The sequence below is a fragment of the Peromyscus maniculatus genome, chromosome 11 (genome assembly GCF_049852395.1).
Source record: "Peromyscus maniculatus bairdii isolate BWxNUB_F1_BW_parent chromosome 11, HU_Pman_BW_mat_3.1, whole genome shotgun sequence".
Taxonomy (NCBI): Eukaryota; Metazoa; Chordata; class Mammalia; order Rodentia; family Cricetidae; genus Peromyscus; species Peromyscus maniculatus.
Window position 1 is genome coordinate 41,021,957 of NC_134862.1, and position 18,996 is coordinate 41,040,952.

General features: G+C 41.0%; 1 protein-coding gene across 20 annotated transcripts in view; it reads right to left on the bottom strand.

Moving 5' to 3' along the window:
• Srgap2 (SLIT-ROBO Rho GTPase activating protein 2) overlaps positions 1–18,996 on the bottom strand; it is a 220,056-nt gene that overhangs the window by 136,207 nt on the left and 64,853 nt on the right. For 5 of the 20 annotated variants that reach the window (XR_013043240.1, XR_013043238.1, XR_013043239.1 and 2 more), the window contains exon 1: positions 18,635–18,801. The exons of 12 other annotated variants lie outside the window; for them this stretch is intronic. The gene's annotated coding sequence lies outside the window, so the exon portion shown is untranslated. Of the gene's footprint in view, positions 1–18,634; positions 18,827–18,996 lie in introns of those variants that run through there. 3 more of the 20 variants (XR_013043241.1, XM_076547339.1, XM_076547346.1) reach the window with 3 other exon arrangements.

Genomic DNA, 18,996 nt, shown 5'->3' on the forward strand with positions numbered 1-18,996 from the left:
GACGGGTGAGGCCCACACAGCTGATTAGTTGTAGATTCAGAACTGGAACTCCAGTAGCTAAGCTGTGAAGCCAACCTTCATTTTTACTGTTATCACAGACATTTGAGTGCCTTCCAGGTAGTCTGAGATCACAACGACAAAAATTCTCCCTTCAAGTTAGCAAGGGAGTGGGAACAAAAGCTACAGTCAAGTGCAGTAATACAAATAAGTGAGGACGTGCACAGCGCTGTAAAAGCAGAGGAGGGAGACACCATAAGCATTACAGCTCGGATGGAAAGGTGTCCTGGCAGTCGAGCTGCGGAATACCAAAGTCACACCGCACAACAAACCTCACACAAGAGATTTATTGGGAGGGAAAACCCAGGAGGGTGGCGAGAAACAGCAGAGAAGTGAACAGGACACAGGGCTTATACAGAGATTCTTGGGAGAGGGGTGGAACTTTTCAGGGTGGAGATTGGTGGGATTTCATGTCCAGAGATTGGGCTTTTTACTCTGCAGGGTGGGGGCTGGGTCCAGCAATTAGGGCAGTTAAGAGTGTTCTGTGGGTGAAACTTGGCAGCTGGAGGTCCTTGGGAGAGGGGCCTGGTCATTCATGTGGCTTGCGAGGATTACAGACACAGTACCTACATTCAATCTACATGTGATGCCACGTCCTTCGAGAATTAACACTAGTCCTTATCTATGAGTAGTTGATGTTTTAAGAAACACCAGTGAGCTACTTTTAGTAAACTAGAAAAGAGCAAGTACTCTCCCTCAAAGAAGGTGACTAACAGCCTTTTTCTCATTATTTCACTCTCGACTTGAATAAGGCACAGAAATCTTCATTGACAAGAATTATTCCAAACAATTGCTTCTGGAATTACTGTTTTCATCCCTGTGCCTCCAAATTTCTATCTATACTCCAGACCTCTCCAGCCTCCTAGACTTACCATCTCTTCTTAACGCTCTAACAGGTATCCACAACTTAAGCCCAAACTGAAACTCTCGACACAGCTCCTGGCCACTGCCCTCTTGGTTCCTACCTAAGAATGGCATCTCTTTTACCTACCAGACCAAAAACCTTCGGAGTTCCTGCTGAGTTTTCTCTCTTTCATATTCTGTCAACTCAAACTGCCTTCAAATTGCATCCTGAATCCCACCTCTCCTTAGCCCACTCTCTGCTTACATGCTAAGTCTAACCTGACATCCCTCTGTTCTGAGTAACTGTTTCTACCTGGTTCTCCACTCTCCACCCCTGTTACTCTGCAGTCCACTCTACACATGGGGCAGCTCTACTCATCACCCTCCAATGGCTTCCCACTGGAGACAGGGTGAAGGCTTTCTAAACACATAGCTCAGCTGCTCCAGTCTCTGGAATTCATCCTCACAGACCGCCAGGCACACAGGCCTCTCTGGTGGTCACAGGATGTGCCAAGCCCACTTTACGTCAGCTAAGGGAAGCCTTTCTCTTTCCCTTGGCTTGAAGGACACTTCCAAACTTTTGCATGGCTAGCCCCTTCACTTTTCAGTTCTCTGCTCAGAAGTCACCTTCTCAAAGCAGCCTCCACAGCCGTTCCATCTGAAGGATCCCTAACACTAACCTTTACCTTCATTTTGTTTTACTCCACCATAACTTCTATATGTATTTTTACTCTAGGTATGTCTTCTCCTCTGACCAGACACAAGCCCCATGGTGACATAGTGACCAACATATAAAAAGTCTGAATTTAACTTTAGGAGACTTGGGACAACTTATTGCTGTTCCCCCCGCCCCCCCACCCCACCTCCCCAAGACTTTCTGTCATGACTGCTCCCTAACCCCCAAAGAGCCAATAGCTATTCCTTCTAAAAAAGAGAAAAGAAGAGCTGGGGAGATGGTCCAGCAGGTCGGGGAAAAATTCAGTTCTCTGCACCCACAGTAGGTGGCTTACAGTGGTCTGTAACTCCATTTCCAGGAGGTCTGACATCCTCTCCTGACCTTTGTAGAAACCCACATAAATGAAGCATATACTCACATACATTTACACACATAAATAAAAATCATCTTTTAAAAATTTTAAAAAGAAACCCCACAAAAAAATCAAAGGAGAGATGCATTATCTAGTCAGCTCTGTTCTATTCTGACAAATGTTTTCTCTCCATTATTTATGATAGATACAAAAGGACTCACTATATATGTCCACAGGGCATTTTTAATAATTAATGGAATCTTTTTAGGGGAAAACTTTACCAGAACAAAAGTTTCAGTTGCCCCAGGGCTGGCCAAGCACCATGAACACAATCCCAGTAAGTAAATAGCAAGGGTTTTCCTAAATTTCACAGCCCTCTATAACAATGTCTTTCATTAGTCTGTTACCAGAATCCAGCATGTGATCACCCTGCAAATGTATGAGTGTGACGGACTGTGGTGGTAAGTAGAAAATAAAAATGTCACTTTCAATATGCTTATACTTTCTAAACACATAATTACCAGAATCAGAGGATCACAGAGGCCAATGAGAGTCTGAAAAGTGTCCTTGGCAGTCAGAAGACACAGGTACCATCAAGAAAACATCCTGTCCTTGCCCCTCCACTAGCCCACAGCAACAGAATGGCAGTTACAACTTTTTAAACATGTGAACAAATAATTTAATTTCCAAGTATATTAATGTGCATTTGATCCAAAATAAACATATCCCATTTTCTTTAATTTTTACAAATCAAATTTTTCTATCTATCTATCTATCTATCTATCTATCTATCTATCTATTTATTTATTTATGGTTTTTCAAGGCAGGGTTTCTCTATGGGTAGCTTTGGCTGTCCTGGAACTCACTCTCCACATTCCTTAAAAATTTATATTAAAATTAAACATTTTCTCCCCCTCTTGAACATTTTTTGTTTGTTTATTTGTTTTTGTTTTTCAAAACAGGGTTTCTCTATGTAGCTTTAGAGCCTTCCTGGAACTCGCTCTGTAGACCAGGCTGGCCTCGAACTCACAGAGATCTGCCTGCCTCTGCCTCCTGAGTACTGGAATTAAAGATGTGCACTACCACTGCCCAGATTTTTCTCATTTTATTTCAAAAGTAATAGTGTATATCACTTGCTAAATAAAAAATTTGGTTTATATATAAAACAAAAGTTATTAAAATACATAATATTTTAATATTATTAAAATACATAATATTTTAATAATGCTTTAAAAGAAATTTTGCCTAAATTCACTTTTTTTTTTTTTTGGTTTTTCAAGACAGGGTTTCTCTGTGTAGCTTTGCGCCTTTCCTGGAACTCACTTGGTATAAATTCACATCTTTATTATAGTTTATAAAAGTGATAACACTTACTTAAATTCCCGAAGGACATCATGAGATTATATCATCCTGAGAAGAGTCTATAAATTTTTAAATACCAGGAAGTGCCAACATGGTATACATCCTCCTCATTTTAACCAACTCCCTGGGTCTGCCTTCCAAAAGAACTTGGTCTTCTAGAGAAGACAGACTGTAAGAAGGAGCTGCAACATGTTAGCTCATTATTAGGAAAAGAAGGATGCTGTATTATCACACCTACGTGGTCTAAGACTCAGGAAGGACTTCCAGAAGCCAGACTTCAAGGATTGGGATTACCCGGAAAAGGAGTACAAGGAAGTTCCCTAGGCCAGAGGAAAGGATGTATTTCAATGATCCAGAGGAAAAGGACAGGAAGATACATAAAAGGAACTGGAATAATAAAAGAATCTCAGACTAACTGGAACATCAAACTTTAAGTAGGAGGATAAACAGAGGAAGACTGAGGAAAGGCAGGGGCCAATACCGAAGTCTGAATGAGCATAGAACTGTTCCTAAGAGCAAAGGCAAGCCATTATAGATCACATATAGAAGTTACACAGGCAAACTGCTTTCAAAGATGGTAAGCACTCCCTCTGGAGAGCCCCAACTCAAGAGAAGCATGAACCACTTTAGTTTTGGAGAGGCCAAGGTTTCAATCAACTTCTAATGACTTTCTTCAACCTGCATCTTCCAAATAAACTAAAGTCCCTCCAAAGCACAGAGCCTGGTGAACCAAAGGTTATCTAGAAATGACCACATGCTATATAATCTTGCAGACAGATCAGCCCCATGAGTTAGGTATTACAGCAGCAGCAAGAAAACTGTATGAGTCAGGCCAGTTAGGCCTAGGTTTCTTTTTCCTCATCTGAGAATCTGTGGTGTTTCTCCTCTGCCTACCCCCTTTACACCAAAAGCTATGTCTCAACCACATGCCTCAACAACAAAAGTGGAAGGGACTTTAACTCAGCCACCAGAAAAAGACAGGAAGATGCTTTGCCTGACTGTTTCACACCTTGGGGGATGGGGAGGGAACACCCTCTGTTCAAATCCATAGATGGGCATATTTAGAATGTGCTTGCGGCAGGAACATAATTCAGAGCAAGTCAGCTAAGAATAAAAAACACTGAACTAAATAAAATTAAAACCAAATACAAAGCATTAAATCTTAAGTCTGGATTCAGTCTGTTCACATAGTCATAAACCAGGCTTAGGCCAATGCAGATGACAGAAGTCAATCAAACTAGCTAGCATTGGAAGGCCAGAAGCCACAGTCCTGATTAGATTAGGTGACTTCCGTTGATATTACTATTGCAAAGTTAGTCATGATTTCACATGTCTTAAAAAGTTACTGTTGCTTTTAAAGATCGAGGAGAAAATAAAAGCAGAGTACCATGGTTTCCATCATAGAAAAACTCTCAAGCCCCTGATATATGCTTATATTTTCAAAGGGCATTATAAAAAATTTTACTTTAAATGATGTTATTTGTCTCTAGACTTTCTGGGCAAGAATTATGTCAAATTGATTTGAATTTTTAACAAAACAACAGAATAAATTTGAGTAAATGACACAAACCAGCACAACACCCTAAAAGGACTAAACAAAACCAAGTCCCCAAGAAATCTCAGTTTCATTTTCAACAGAGTAGACTTTCCTGAACTGTATAAAGGAAATCCCTATTCTGGTTCTTTATTATTTTTGTTCAGATTTATTTTTTTATTCTATGTTTATGTGCGAGTATATGTACATATATGTATGTGCACCACATGTGTATCTGGAGTTATAGGCAATTACGATCTATCTGACATGGGTGTTATTGTTAGGAGCTGAACCTCAGTCCTTTGTGAGAGCAACAAGTGCTCTTCACCTCTGAGCCATCATCTCTTCAGCCCCTAGTTCTTCATTATTAAATGGCACAGTTTTCAGGGGAAAAAACCTTACAGCATAATTCCTCTTATTTATTAGCTCGCCTCTGCAGCATCTTGAACAATTCTATATGACACTCAGTACAATGGAAGGTAATTGGCAATTTATATTTGTTTCCCCTGCTAAGCTAGGAGCATCTCAAGTCCAAGACCATGTCTTATTTTCACATCCCCAGGAACATACCACAGAACTAGTATATGCTGAACTGAAATAAATGAAAACAAGTTCTTTCCCTATCATCAACAATGACTCTTTGGACGAGTCCAACAAAGCTTCAGAGTTAACTATGTGCAGATCCTGGGTTAGCAAAGACTCACAATAAAGATTTCTGTATATCTGGCTCTTTCTCCCCTCTTCTTTTCTTGCCTCCCCACCTCCAGAGGGGAGTTCCCACTGGAAATTGCACAATTCTTTGTGCAAAGAAAAACAACAAGCTTAGTTCCTGTTGACCTGGATAGCACAGTGCTCTGGCTGGCACAGGATCTTCCACTATCTTGATTACTTTTCTTTCGCATTGCTGTGACCAAACACTTGACAAAAAGCAACTTAATGGAGGAAGGGCTTAGCTTGAGGCAGCTGCCGCGATGCATCCAGTCAGGAAGCAGGGAGGAGGACTGCTCAGTATAATCTTTCTTTTTTACTTAGTCCAGGACAAGAGCTCATGGAACTGTGCCATTCATGGTGAGCAGGTCTTCCCCCCTCAGTTAACCCAATCTGGATAATGCCTACAGGCATGTATGCCTAGAGGCCAACAACCTAGATAACCCTCACATATATTCGTAAAAGACTGTCTCCAAGGTGATTTTAAAGCCAGTCAAGTTGATAATATTAACTATCATGTCCACATGTTTCACAGAAGAGTAGCAAAACCAATCCAGCTTCTTTGTTTTAAATAAAACTGTCATTTGAAGTTCGACTCACTCTTATTTTACCAAAACATTACCTTCTGTGGTTAACTGTGATTTCCCCTACTTCCTTAGAAACACCTAGGCATTGTGCAGCACATCTTTGGGTGTGTCTCTGTGAGGGTGCTTCCAGAGAGAATTAATTCAGAAGGACAGACCTGGCCTGAGTGGGTAGCCCCATCCCATCAGCTGGGGCCCCAGACTGAAAACAAAGGGCAGGAGGAGAAAGTCAGTTGAATGTCAGCCACTGAGATGGCAAGAGGGGGGGAGGGGGGATCTTAGTCTTATGCTCCCACTGCCATGGAGCTACCTACCACCATGATGGACTGTATCCCTTGACACCATAAGTCAAAATAAATTCTTCCTCCTTTAAATTGCTTTGATAGTTGCCAGAAAAGTAACGAATACTCCTTAGAAGGCAATCACTTCTATCTTCCTTAGTCTTATAATAAGCAAATGTAACGTTTAGACAAGCTGAGGCAACGTTTTGAACTCTTTCGGATCAAAGCCCCTAATGAGCAGTACATGTCACACTCTGACAAGCACGCACACACAAAACAAAGCACATGCATGTGTGTACAATCACCCTTATTCTTTCTATGCTTAAAAAAAAAACTGATTTGAGTTTTCAAAGAAACTGGCTTCATAACCTACCCTGCAAAGGGGTCATAATCAACAGGTGGAAAAGCTCTAGTCAACTGAGCTAATATACAGGGCTGTGATCAGTGTTTCAGAATTACTTTGGAAACTTTTTATAAGTAAAATAACAGCTCTTAAAAAAAATAAAACAAACAGGTGGATATGTGGCTCACACCTGTAGTCCTAGCAATGAAGAAGCCAGAGGCAGGAGGCTTGCTACAAGTTTCTGGCCAGCCTGGTCTACATAATGAGTTCCAGGTCATCAAGGGCTCTTCATCGACACCCTATCTCAAAACAAAACACAAACTCCACACCAATAGAAAATTGGATCCAAGACCCAAGACAAAATCTCCATCTGGAAAAATAAAACACTCTAATCCTCACTCTGAAAACCACAACACTTTCAGACTTGGCAAGGAGGTGAGGATTAGACTAGACCAGATATGGACAATGTCCAATCATGCCAGCAAGAACTGCTGCTCCCAATAAAAAAAAAATCAAACACTATCCAACGGATGGATCCTTTCTTCATGCTTTTGAAGTTGTGACAGTGATAAAAGAAACAATGAGCACAACCTGCCAACTTCTTCTTGTGTGTGAGTTTCTACATGCTTTTCACTCTACATGCTTTTCATGATTTAATGAGCTGCTGTTAGGAAGTTCATTTCCAAAATTAGAAGTATCAGGCAGGTAGTACAAAAAAAGCATTTCAGGATGTTCTCTGAAATAAGAGGGTCAACAGTGGTAAACACCTTCAAAATTGACTAAAGTAATGCCAAATATGCCAAAATCATAAATATTTGGAGCCTTAAAGTAGAACAAAGGGCGAAGTTGAGTTTAAAGCAAGCCATGTAGTTTTCTTGTTGTATGTGCCAGGGAGGAAGGTGGGAAGACTCCTACCAGTTTATAGAGAAGGTTCCAGGTTAGGGATTTGGTATAGATTTCTCTGTATCCTCTCTTATAGTCATCCACTTTGCCCCACCCAGTTTAGGAGAGTCCTTCTGAGTTTAGGAAATAGTAGAAATGGAAAGCTGTAAAACCTGGTAGCAGGGATAAAACCAGAGGGGCTCACAAAATAAAGCCTGTCCTAACATGGCAGGACATGTTCAGTCACTTCCTTCTCTGTCCTCTACAAACCTTTATCCCCACCTCACCTCTTCATGACATCAACTATAGTACCGCCCCTCATCCCCTCTAGATTACTTTGCTTTAGCTACAGTTGACTTTTGTTAAGTCTTCAAACACACCAAGTGCACTTGAGCCTCAGGGATCTGCTACAAGATGTTTGCCCTCTGCCTGGAATGTTCTTCCCACAAGTGTAAATTCTCATCTCTTTCAAATCTCTGCACAAATGTGACCTATACTACAAAACTCACCTAACCTGCCAAGTACTCCTTAGCCAGGGATGGGACTCCATGTCCACTTCCCCTCTCCAAGCGGGAATTTTGTCTGGCTTGAGCCCTACAGATCATACACATGCTCTCTCAACTGCTATGAATTCACGTGTGTAACTGCCCTGCTGTGTCCAGAAAACAGTTTCTTGTAGTCGCCCACCACCTATGGTTCCAATAATGGTGCCATATATGTACTTCACTGGCAGGCAGGCCTTAAACCAATCGGGTACAGGGAACTGCCGTAATATCCAGGCCACTACTGCACCAGAGGGCATGTCTGACAGGCCAGTCTTTGCGGGAGCTCCCCAGGCTTACCGCTGGGTGAGACTGGTCATTCCTTTCCCCTTCCAGTAGCAGACACAGCACCTCCAGCACTATGGAAACTAGCCAGTAGGGATGAAACTTCCCAGTGAATACCAGCTTGATTTCTCCATGAGGAGCAGAAATTTTATGAAGACATTTTGCCCAATACCATCTAGAAAGATTATGAAGAAATATGCACTTATTTAAAACAGACTTCCTTATAGAACAGCAGGATGCTAAAACATAAAGAAAACCAATTTCTTCTCACTCTGGCCAGGTTTGAAACATGAAATGTATTTAAGAGCCAGAATGAAAAGTACCAAGATTCTGAGTCTGTCTACTGGCTCACAAACCAACAGTTTGGATTTCTAATCCTGAAACTTTCACAGGACTGAGCAGCAAAAACTCAGCTGTGCTGTGCTCAGAATCAGAATCATGGGCTCTCTTCTCGGTGGAAAGACAGCCCCCTGAAAATAAAGTTCAGTGAAAAACCATCATTTGTCTTCTCTTGAGTTCCTAAAAGGAGCTAGTGCCCTGGAGAAAGGTAGATTGATCCCTTAACCAGCAAGTGTAGTCTCCAGCTTACAGGGAAAAAAAAAGAAAAATTCAGGCCTCTAGGGGGCAATTTAAGAAAGATGAAGCCATAAAATAATTAATGAGGAAATGAGTTAATCTGTAGCTAGTTATAATCCATATGTCCAAGAACAGCATCATTACAAAGAGCAATCTCCTACCAGTCACTCAATCTAGCAATTTCTTCACTCCACTCTCCTACTGTCCTCCATCCCAATTCATATTTTATAAAGAAAGGAGTATGGAAAGAAGCCAGAGGGTTAAAATTTCTCACATGTAAATCCCTCCAGCAACTTGAATTTCCTGAAGCTACTCTCCTAGGAGGGGACATATTGTGACCAAGCTTTGCTGCAGCACCTCCTGCCATCTGCAAAATTAAATTAAATGGTCCTTCTCTTTTGAAATCCTGCCATCAATGTACCAAAGGGAACATCTGAGTATACCAGTCAGGGATGATAGCTTTTCCTTTTTACCAACACACACAAATCATTAGGAGATTAAGTCTCTGAATGGCTAATGTGCACTTTCATAAAGAAGGAGAAGTTAAATGCTCAGTCTGACACCCACATCCAAGGGGCTAGGATTGCACTCGCCGCTGCCCTTGGAAGATGATTAAAAGCAGGGCAGACAGGAAGCTAATGGCTTTTCTGCTGCACTTTTATGGGGGCAGGGGTGTCAGGAATGGACATGGGAAATCAAGTGCCAAGTGTTAAAGGGCAGACGGTGGGGGAGGGGGAACATGATTATATGCCTAGAGGGCACTGGGACACCCCCAAAGACAGAGTACTCCACACCCACAGGCAGTGCTAAGGAGGCTGCAGCCTGCACTCACTGTGCTAGGACAAACGGTTGTTTCTACAAAGCAAACAGAAATTTAAGCCAATGCGGGGGTGGGGGGGTGGGGGGGTGGGGGGGGTGGAGATACAGACCATTGTATAGTGCCTGCTTAGTATGTGGGGCCCTAGGTTTAATCCCCACACCCCCCAAAACAGCCAGCCTGTAACTTTTGTATTTATGCATTACCAAAATTTCCACTTTCTGCCCCTACAGCCCAGACCCTACCCCAACTCCCCCAATATCTGGTGATTTTAGCCATTTCTCCCAGCCTCCTCTAACTGAACAATTGAACTCAACAGTTATTTCCATACCCACCCGGTCATACTTTAAATATGCCTAAATTTGGAACATCAGAAGCACGCCGGGAAAAAAGAAAATTTAGGAAATGACAATTTTCAGAATAGCAGTATATAATTTGAAAAGTAACTCAGATGGGAACAGACTTTATATGAATATAAAATTACATCCAAATCACATTTTACTCTAGTCACTTCAATCCAACAAATCTTTATTAAGTACTTACTACTGTGCCCATGAGTAAAGACCAAACACAATGAGTCAGAAACCCACCCAGAAAATTGCAGTGGGTTCCTGTTCATACACCTGAAAGAGACTTCTTGGAAAACCCAGAATCGGCTCGAGATTACAGAGCTGTAATAGGAACCTATACCTACCCCCAAAGCTACTCTAAACAACTTTTCAGACCCCTTTGCCATCTCTGGGTCAGAAAATAGACAAAAAAGAAGATTTAGAAGCCAAGACAGAGGCAAAGAGAAGAACCAGATAGCTGCCTACAAAGCTAAGAAATACATACTTCTTAATGGGACATCTGGCAGGAAGAGTGAAAAAAAAAATCCTTACATCAAATTCTTTGAGAGATTATAATCCACAATGGAAAGTTATTCACTACAATTTTTAAAAAACACTATAGTTAACAATAAATCTCTTCATTTATTTCTTATCATCTTCTGAAAAGCATAGACATTTCAGGGCAAGAGTTAGGAATAAAAGCACTTCTTACAGAGGGTATGTTGGTGCATGCCTTTATCCAGAATTCCAGAAAGAGGGGCAGACAGATCTCTATGAGTTTCAGGCAAGCCAGGGCTACATAGCAAAACCCTGTCTCAAAAAAGGAGGAGGAGGAAGAGAAAAAGGAGGAACAAGAGGGAGGAAAAATGTACTTCTTGGTCTTGGATCTAGGACCTAGGAAAAGATAGCAGATGTAAGAACCTAACTGCATAAAAAGGGTAGAGAAGGAAAAAGAAATTAAAGAACTTGGGGAAAAGGGAAGTCTTAGACACTCTGCCCCCAGGATATCTACAATTCCAGTTGTTTTACACAAACACATTTCAGACATTAAAAAAGAAAAGAAAAGAAAAAGAAGAAAGGAAAGAAAAAGAAGCCAGGCGGTGGTGGTGGTGGTGGTGGTGGTGGTGGTGGTGGTGGTGGTGGTGGTGGTGGTGGTGCACACCTTTAATCCCAGCACTCAGGAGGCAGAGCCAGGCGGATCTCTGTGAGTTCAAGGCCAGCCTGGGCTGCTAAGTGAGTCCCAGGAAAGACACAAAGCTACACAGAGAAACCCTGTCTTGAAAAACCAAAAAAAGAAGGGAGAAAAGAAAAGAAAAGAAAAGAGAAGAGAAGAGAAGAGAAGAGAAGAGAAGAGAAGAGAAGAGAAGAGAAGAGAAAAGAAAAGAAAAGAAAAGAAAAGAAAAGAAAAGAAAAGAAAAGAAAAGAAAAGAAAAGAAAAGAAAAGAAAAGAAAAGAAGAGATATCCTGGCCAGGCAAGGTGACACACACCTGTAATCAAAGTACTCAAGACGGAGAACTACTACAAGTATGGAGCCAGCCTGGTCCACACAGCCAAGGAGGACCAGAGTGAGATCTTTTCAAGAGGGAGGGAGGGAGAGAAGGAAGGAAGGACAGTGGGAGGGAGGGAGGGAGAGAGAGAGGGAGAAAGAATACCTATCAGAAAGGTTCACAGATTCTCAATTTTCAACGCAGTGAAACCCACACAAAGGTTTTTATGGAAATGAAAAGCTCCCCTAGAAACCGTGTTTATTATTTTTTAAAATGTTTATCATCATCATCATCATCATCATCATCATCATCATCACCATCAAGCCTTGTTATCTCTCTTGCTGTCCTGCAAAGGAGATAGATACAGAGGCTGGAACTGAAGGGACATCAGACCTTCCTGCCATTAGTCCTACTGTCAGTATCTCCCAGGAACTGACCAATAGCAGAAGTCTAAACCCTCAAGAAGAAATGCTCTCTTTGGACCCCAACACTGATTTGAAAGACCCAGTAATACCATCAGCATTTCACAAGAACGATGTTCTACTTGGAGGCGGGGCGACAGGACACAAAAGAGAGCCAAGGTGACAGAGCCTGGATTCTGGTAGAAAATACAAAGGGCCAGATATCCAGTAAGCCTGGCAGAAGTAAGGGAGTTCTACAGAGGTCACCAGCACACCTCCCTCAACCCAGTTCCTTCCTCCCAAGAACGGCTCTTCTAAACTCTTCCCGAGAGCTATCAGGACCTTTCCCAGTCTGCAAAGCTTCAGAGCAAAGCCCAGGAAATCCTGTTTCATTTTAGTGTCTTTGTAATGGTGAGGTTCAGGGCCCTCTATCATCTGCTAACCCTCAGCTACAGTAAGATGTGAAAAGTGAACAAAGACGAAGAAGAAAAATAATGGCTGAGAAAAGGCGGGCACTGTCTTTCTTAATGAGTATTTTCTTCATTTTCCTTTTTTGTATTTGCTTTATTTTTGTATCCAATTGTCTATGACAATCATGTTGCTTGTCTAACTAGAAAGACAATAAAATGTTATTTTAACACATGAACTCACAGCAGCTGTGGTTGCCTACACAGGATCCAGCCAGTCAACATTCTAAGCATGGAGCAGGAAGGAGTTCATGAACTCCCATGCCTGAAGAGCTATGGACAGTTGCTGGCTTCAGGGGGAGGGAGAGTCAGTTTTCTTTAAGGGTGTGGGTGGGGGGCTGACTAAGCTCCAGTGGATGGCTTTACACCCTAAACTGTATGGGCAGCACAAACTGGAGATGATGGATTAGACATTTTTAAAAAGGATGATGTGAAGTTGGGAGCAGTAAGGAGGTAGAGGTAGACTTGGGAGGAGATAAGGGGAAGAAGTGGGGTTGAAAATGAGCAAAATCACTGTATTGAACTCTCAAGTAATTAAAAATATTGTTTTAACGTTACCTTAAAACCAACAAGAACACACACACACACACACACACACACACACAAATGTAAAATAAAATCAGCACTTCCAGAATGCTTCCAAGCAATGTTTTAGGGAAGGAAATGGGAAGATGGAAAAAAATAAAGAAAAGCCCCACTTATTTTTTTTTTTTAAGAAAGAAAAAACCCAAAAAGAAAATAACAGAAAAAGTGAAGAAAATCTGGGAGGATGGGAAAGCACTTTCCTATGCTTCAGTGTGTACACTTAGGCTAGAGAAATTTAGGCTAGGCATCTGGTGGTTAGGTGCACTCATTGTACAAGAAAGTACTCCAAATAAAGATTCCTTATTTCTGAATGACTGCTCAGAAGATTTCTACTTGGGTGATTTTTATCCTTGGCTGTGTCAGACCTATAAAGCCTGGGAAGACAATGTTGAAGGCCAAGGTTTACTGTGTCTCAGTAGCTTGCCTCCTGTTTCACAAAGGGCTCTTGGCCACCACCAATCAGGCAGGACAGACCACTTGCTCGCAAATGAGGAAATCTCGGCTCATCTCTTTATGGCCTCCTGGAAGACTAGAGTCTTAATGATTCTTTCCAGGAGTCTCAGGAGATAGCTTTCTAATGTGAATTCAGTGTTACACAGCCTGGACACAGAGGAAACAACACTACAGAGAGGCAAGAGGCAGATGCCAATTTCTAGAAGCCGCTGTTCCTTCCAGCTTGGAAAAAATCTGTTGGCAAAGAATAATGCAGTAGGATGGTTTCTGTTAGTGGTTTGGGGGTGGGGAGGGGTGACACACCATAGAGAAATTGACCAATCAATCTTCCATGCCTTTAAGGAAGAGGAAAAAAAAATCCTACTTGCTAAATTTTTACTTTCTGTTACCACGGTCCAAGCACCACACTTCTCCCCATCAAGATGCAATCTACATCCTTAGTCAGTCACTGGTTCAGATCAATGTACTACATTACTGACTGAAAATCAGGTATAGAAAGAAGTTCACTGACTTTTTTTTCTATGTAAATAAAAGCCTCCAGCTTCCCAGCTTAAGAACACAGTAGGACAACAGAAGGGCTCCCAAGAAGCTAGACTACTTTAAACTCACACAGTACCACCACAGCCTAAACCCCTGGGAGCTTTGGAAATCTACAAGGGTGTTTTTTGCTTGCCGCAATGACTGAAAAAGTGCTACCAGCATTTAGTATAAACGGATAGAAATGTAACGTCTTATGATATGTGGACACTCTCACATATCCAACATGCCAACGGCATCTACACTAAGAATCACTATGGAAGCCAGGCTATAATCCCAGCACTTAGAAGGCAGAGATAGGAGGACTGTTACAAGTTCAAGGTCAGTCTGAGCTATAGAGTGAGTTCTATCACCTTGGGTAAAGAGAGAGAACCTGTTTCAAAAATACAGCAGCAAAAAAACAAAAGAATGGCTATGCATAGTAGTAGAGATTAGGCTTCTCTTGTCTTGTCTTACATTTTCCTAAATAGGCACAACATTGATTCACCTGGGAAAATACTTTGAAAATAATAAAAACAATGAAAGGGATGTTTCCTCCTATCCCCACTCTGTCCCAAAGCTCTGTATCCTGAAGACAACTGGTACTGTTTTTTATATGTCTTAAAAATATCATATGTTTCTAGAATAGGAATATACAAACATCTGTATCTATTCCCCTCCTTGTGCTTTTTTTAAATTGTACAGTGTATCATGGGAAGTTTTTCAAGGAGAACATTGTGAATCTGCCTCTTCTTTCTACTAGCTACACAGTATTCAAATGGCTGTGCTTCTATATGTGCAACTATTCCCATTTTGATAGTTATTGCAAAATTTCTTCTCCATTCTCAATGCTGTGATGAATATAAATGTAAGTACATTTGCAGAATGAAGTCTTTGGAGGGGGTTTATAAATATGTGTATATATTTTTAGTTCTATTTATTTATTTATTTGTGCACATGGCAGGGCACATGTTCATTTCATGTGTGTGAGTGTTGATACATAGGAATGTGGGCAGGTGTGTGGATGTCAGAAGACAACTTGGGATGTTAGTCCTTACCATCATTCACCTGGCTTGAGACAGGGTCTTTGTTGTTGCTTCCCTCTTTGGTTTGTACACCAGTCTGACCGGCCCAAGAGCTTTTGAAAATTCTTGGGCCTCACCTTCCATCTGTGTAGGACCACTGGTACCACAGGCACATGTTACTGCTCCCAGCTTTATGTGGGTTCCGGGGATTAAATCTTAGGTCCTCACATTTGCACAGCAAATGTTTTTCCCACTGAACCTTCTCCCCAGTCCTACTTTTATCTTTTGAGGAAGGGTTTATGAAGGCCAGGCTAGCCTCAAACTTCTTACATATTCTCTTGAGTACTAAGGTTATAGGCCTGTGCCATTATGCCCAGTTTATGTGGTACAGGGTATTAAACCCATTGCTCCATGCATACAAGGCAAGCACTTTACGAACTGGGTTGTATTTCTAGCCCAGCATTATCTATGAATATTCTATGAATATAGGACCAATTTTCCAAGTGCTTCTCAAGCCTGAAGCTATTAATAATGTGCATTCAAAACAAACACCTTTAAATCTCCAATTTACTTTTTGTAGAGGTAGAATGCTGAAGGATTCCATATATTTGGTTAAAAGAAATAAAAAGTGTCCTATTTTTCTACCCTTCCTCATACTGCCCGTGACCAACCTTAATCCCCAAACAGGGGTATAACTTGCCTTCATTATGCCAAACAGTTCAGTTTTTACTTCCACCGTGGAAAAATATTAAACTCTGCTGAATTATGCATGAGCCTCTATGTAACATGATCATGCATCTCCTAAGCTCTCATTCTCACAACTTATTTTAGCATTTCTGAATAGATCTAACAAGGGACTTGCCATACATATCATTAAACTGTTGGCATGTGTCCTAGCATGGGCAATAAACAAGCAATGTATCAATAAACCCATATATTTGCAAGGATGTGTGTATTGCTGGGGAGTTCATACTTTTACACTTTTCCCTACTTGCCTGAAGTTTCATCCACATCAAAATTTTCAGAGCATGTGCCTTTATGAAATGATTAAAATATTCAGGACAGAAAAAAATGTCTGGTTTATGATTTATAAGTTCTCCATCTTCCTCCAGGGATGACCAGAAGACTACCCAGACTAATAAGGAAAAAACTCTACCCAACTTTCTAGATTCCCTTTCCCTAAAGCTGAAAAAAGATTCTGAAACTGAACAGACAATTGTGCATGCAGTCCATACTTTCCTACTGCCTGAAGTCTGTGGAAAAGTTGCTTCCTCCTTGTAGCACTGAAGTTCTCCTTCCCTCATTACAATTCCCAGTCACTACTTTTCTCACTTGGCCCCATCAAGGCAGACTAGGTGTTGTCTGCTCTTATAACAAGAGATCTCTCACAGTCATGCAAAATTAATCCACAACTAGAAATATAATGTCCTTCAAGAAGCAAGCCCAGCCCTATGCTTCTTCCAGAAAAATAATAACCAATCAACGCTTTTACCAATCTACTTCCAAAATCATATTAGACAATAGATACATAATAAATGAATCATGTATCAATTTCCATTCCAGTTATCCCCAGTATAAGAGTGGTTAACACAACTAACCTGGAGCATCTCTGCTAAGCCAGCAGATATCTTAACAGTGTAATGGGGAAGATGGTACCCTTGGGAGGGGCTTAACAGCAGATCAACAAAGCTCAGATTTCATCTCCAATGTAATCCAGTGGGATACTAATGAGTTTTCAAAGACTACAAAGCAAACTAATATTCTTGGATGTCATTTATTTTGGAGTACATTAGCTATTTCCTTTTGGCACAATGGTATTAAGTATGTCTCTCTAATTTTCAATTTTTCTCCTTTCTGTGGCACAAGAAACTACTCTAGAAACACTCAAAAATATGAACACATGTAGAGAATTATTAAAATGTTAACAAAGATCTTGAAGGATCCCATTTTCTTCCTCTTTGCTTTTCTGAGATTTACCTATCACAATAGCCTTGCTTATTATTTTCTTTCATAGCTCTTTCCTTAATCTGCAATTTTTTTGTTCTTTTTTTATTTTTAATTGGTTTTTGAGACAAGGTTTCTCTTATAGCCCTGGCTATCCTGGATCTTGCTCTGTAGCCCAGGCTGACCTCCAACTCACATTGATCCGCCTGCCTCTGCCTCCTGAGTGCTGGGATTAAAGATGTGTGACACCACTGCCTGCCTTATTTTTTGTTTGTATCTGTTACCTATCTTTCTTAAAGAAAGTAAGCTCCCATTGGTCTTATTCACTGTAACATTCTCCAACCTAACTGTGCTAGTTTGGAGTTTACACAAGCTCCAGTCACCTGGGAAGGGGGAATCTTAATTGAAGGACTGCCTCCATCTGATCGTCTGTAGGACGGTTTGTAGGGGCATTTTCTTCATTAATGGTTGATATGGAAGGGCTCAGCCTGCCATGAATGGTGCCATCTCTGGGCAGCTGGTCTTAGGTGGTATAAGAAAGCAAGTTGAACAAGCCATGGGAAGCAAGCCAATACGCAGCACTCCTCTATGGTTCCACCTCTGCTCTCGCTTGAGTTTCTCCCCAACTTCCCTCAGTGATCAGCTCTAATCTGGATGCATATACCAAATATACCTTTTCTGACCCAAGTTGCTTTTGGCCACGGTAATTATCACAACAACAGAGAAACCTAATAAGACGCTAACTCAGTAAATAAGAAGTGTCTGCTAAAATAGTCAGGATGTGCAGGGTTCTACTGCAGGGATCCCCTAAATTTCAATGGCTTAACACAACAACAGCTCATTTCTTGTTTATGCTTATATGTCCAACAAGGATGAGGAGTAGGGACTCTATTCATCATTGTAGTTTAAAGGTCCACACTAACAGAGGCTCGATCTGGACACAAATATTCACAATACCAAGGCAAGAAAACACTGAGCTGTTTCATCCTGGAAATTGCTTCTGCTTAGCAGTGTTAAATGTAACTCTATTTTTCTGTTCAGAATAAGCCACACAGCCACTACTAACTTCAAAGGGAAATTGAGTTGTAGATGTAAGTGAGTACTGGAAGCCTGAAGAAGCTTAAACAGAAAATCTATTAATAGAACCATACTGTTGAAAATGTTTCATTTTGTCCACTCCTGTTTCTGGGCAAAGTTGAAGTCGCAATTACAAAATAAATAAATATCAGAGAGAGCTTTTTCAGAAAGAAAATATATCTGAATTGCCCAATCAAGAGAAGACATCTGTATTCATCATGCCACTTAATTTAGGAACAAAGCAAATGATTAAAGTGTGCTCCACAGTAGTGCTCCTGGAAACTAAAACCCTAGAAAAGAAACAACTGCAGGGAAAACGTGTGACTGTGGGATGCCAGGCTTCCGGATAAGCAGAGAATTTCAGTTCACTGAAATAACACTGTACATTTATTTTTTTAACCTAAGTAATACATATAAACAAAAACCGTAAACAGGTTGCATCATATTTACCCACTACAATACAACCACCCATTATTACCCTAGAAGGCCTACAGCGTTATGACTCACACTTGAAGTTTTCTCTACAGCGCGTCTAACAGTATTTCCTGCAGATACAGAACAAGTAAGATTTAATTCTTGTTCGACAAGGATTCTTTGTTTCTTTCATCTTTCTTTCTCCTCCATCATTCAGTCTCTTACAGTGAGATAACCTCCAGTCACACTACTATTTCTTCAAATGGATTCCCAAGTTGCTATGGTAACCAACACCTTCCTCCAATACTGTCAATATGTTTCCCTCCTCTACAGGCAGATATACTTCTTGATATACTGCCAGGAGCACCAATCTCCTAGCATCTTTTGCTCCTCAAACCTATAAACAAGACCTTTTAGAAGACTCTGCTAATAACTGAAGCAGTTATCTTTGACAA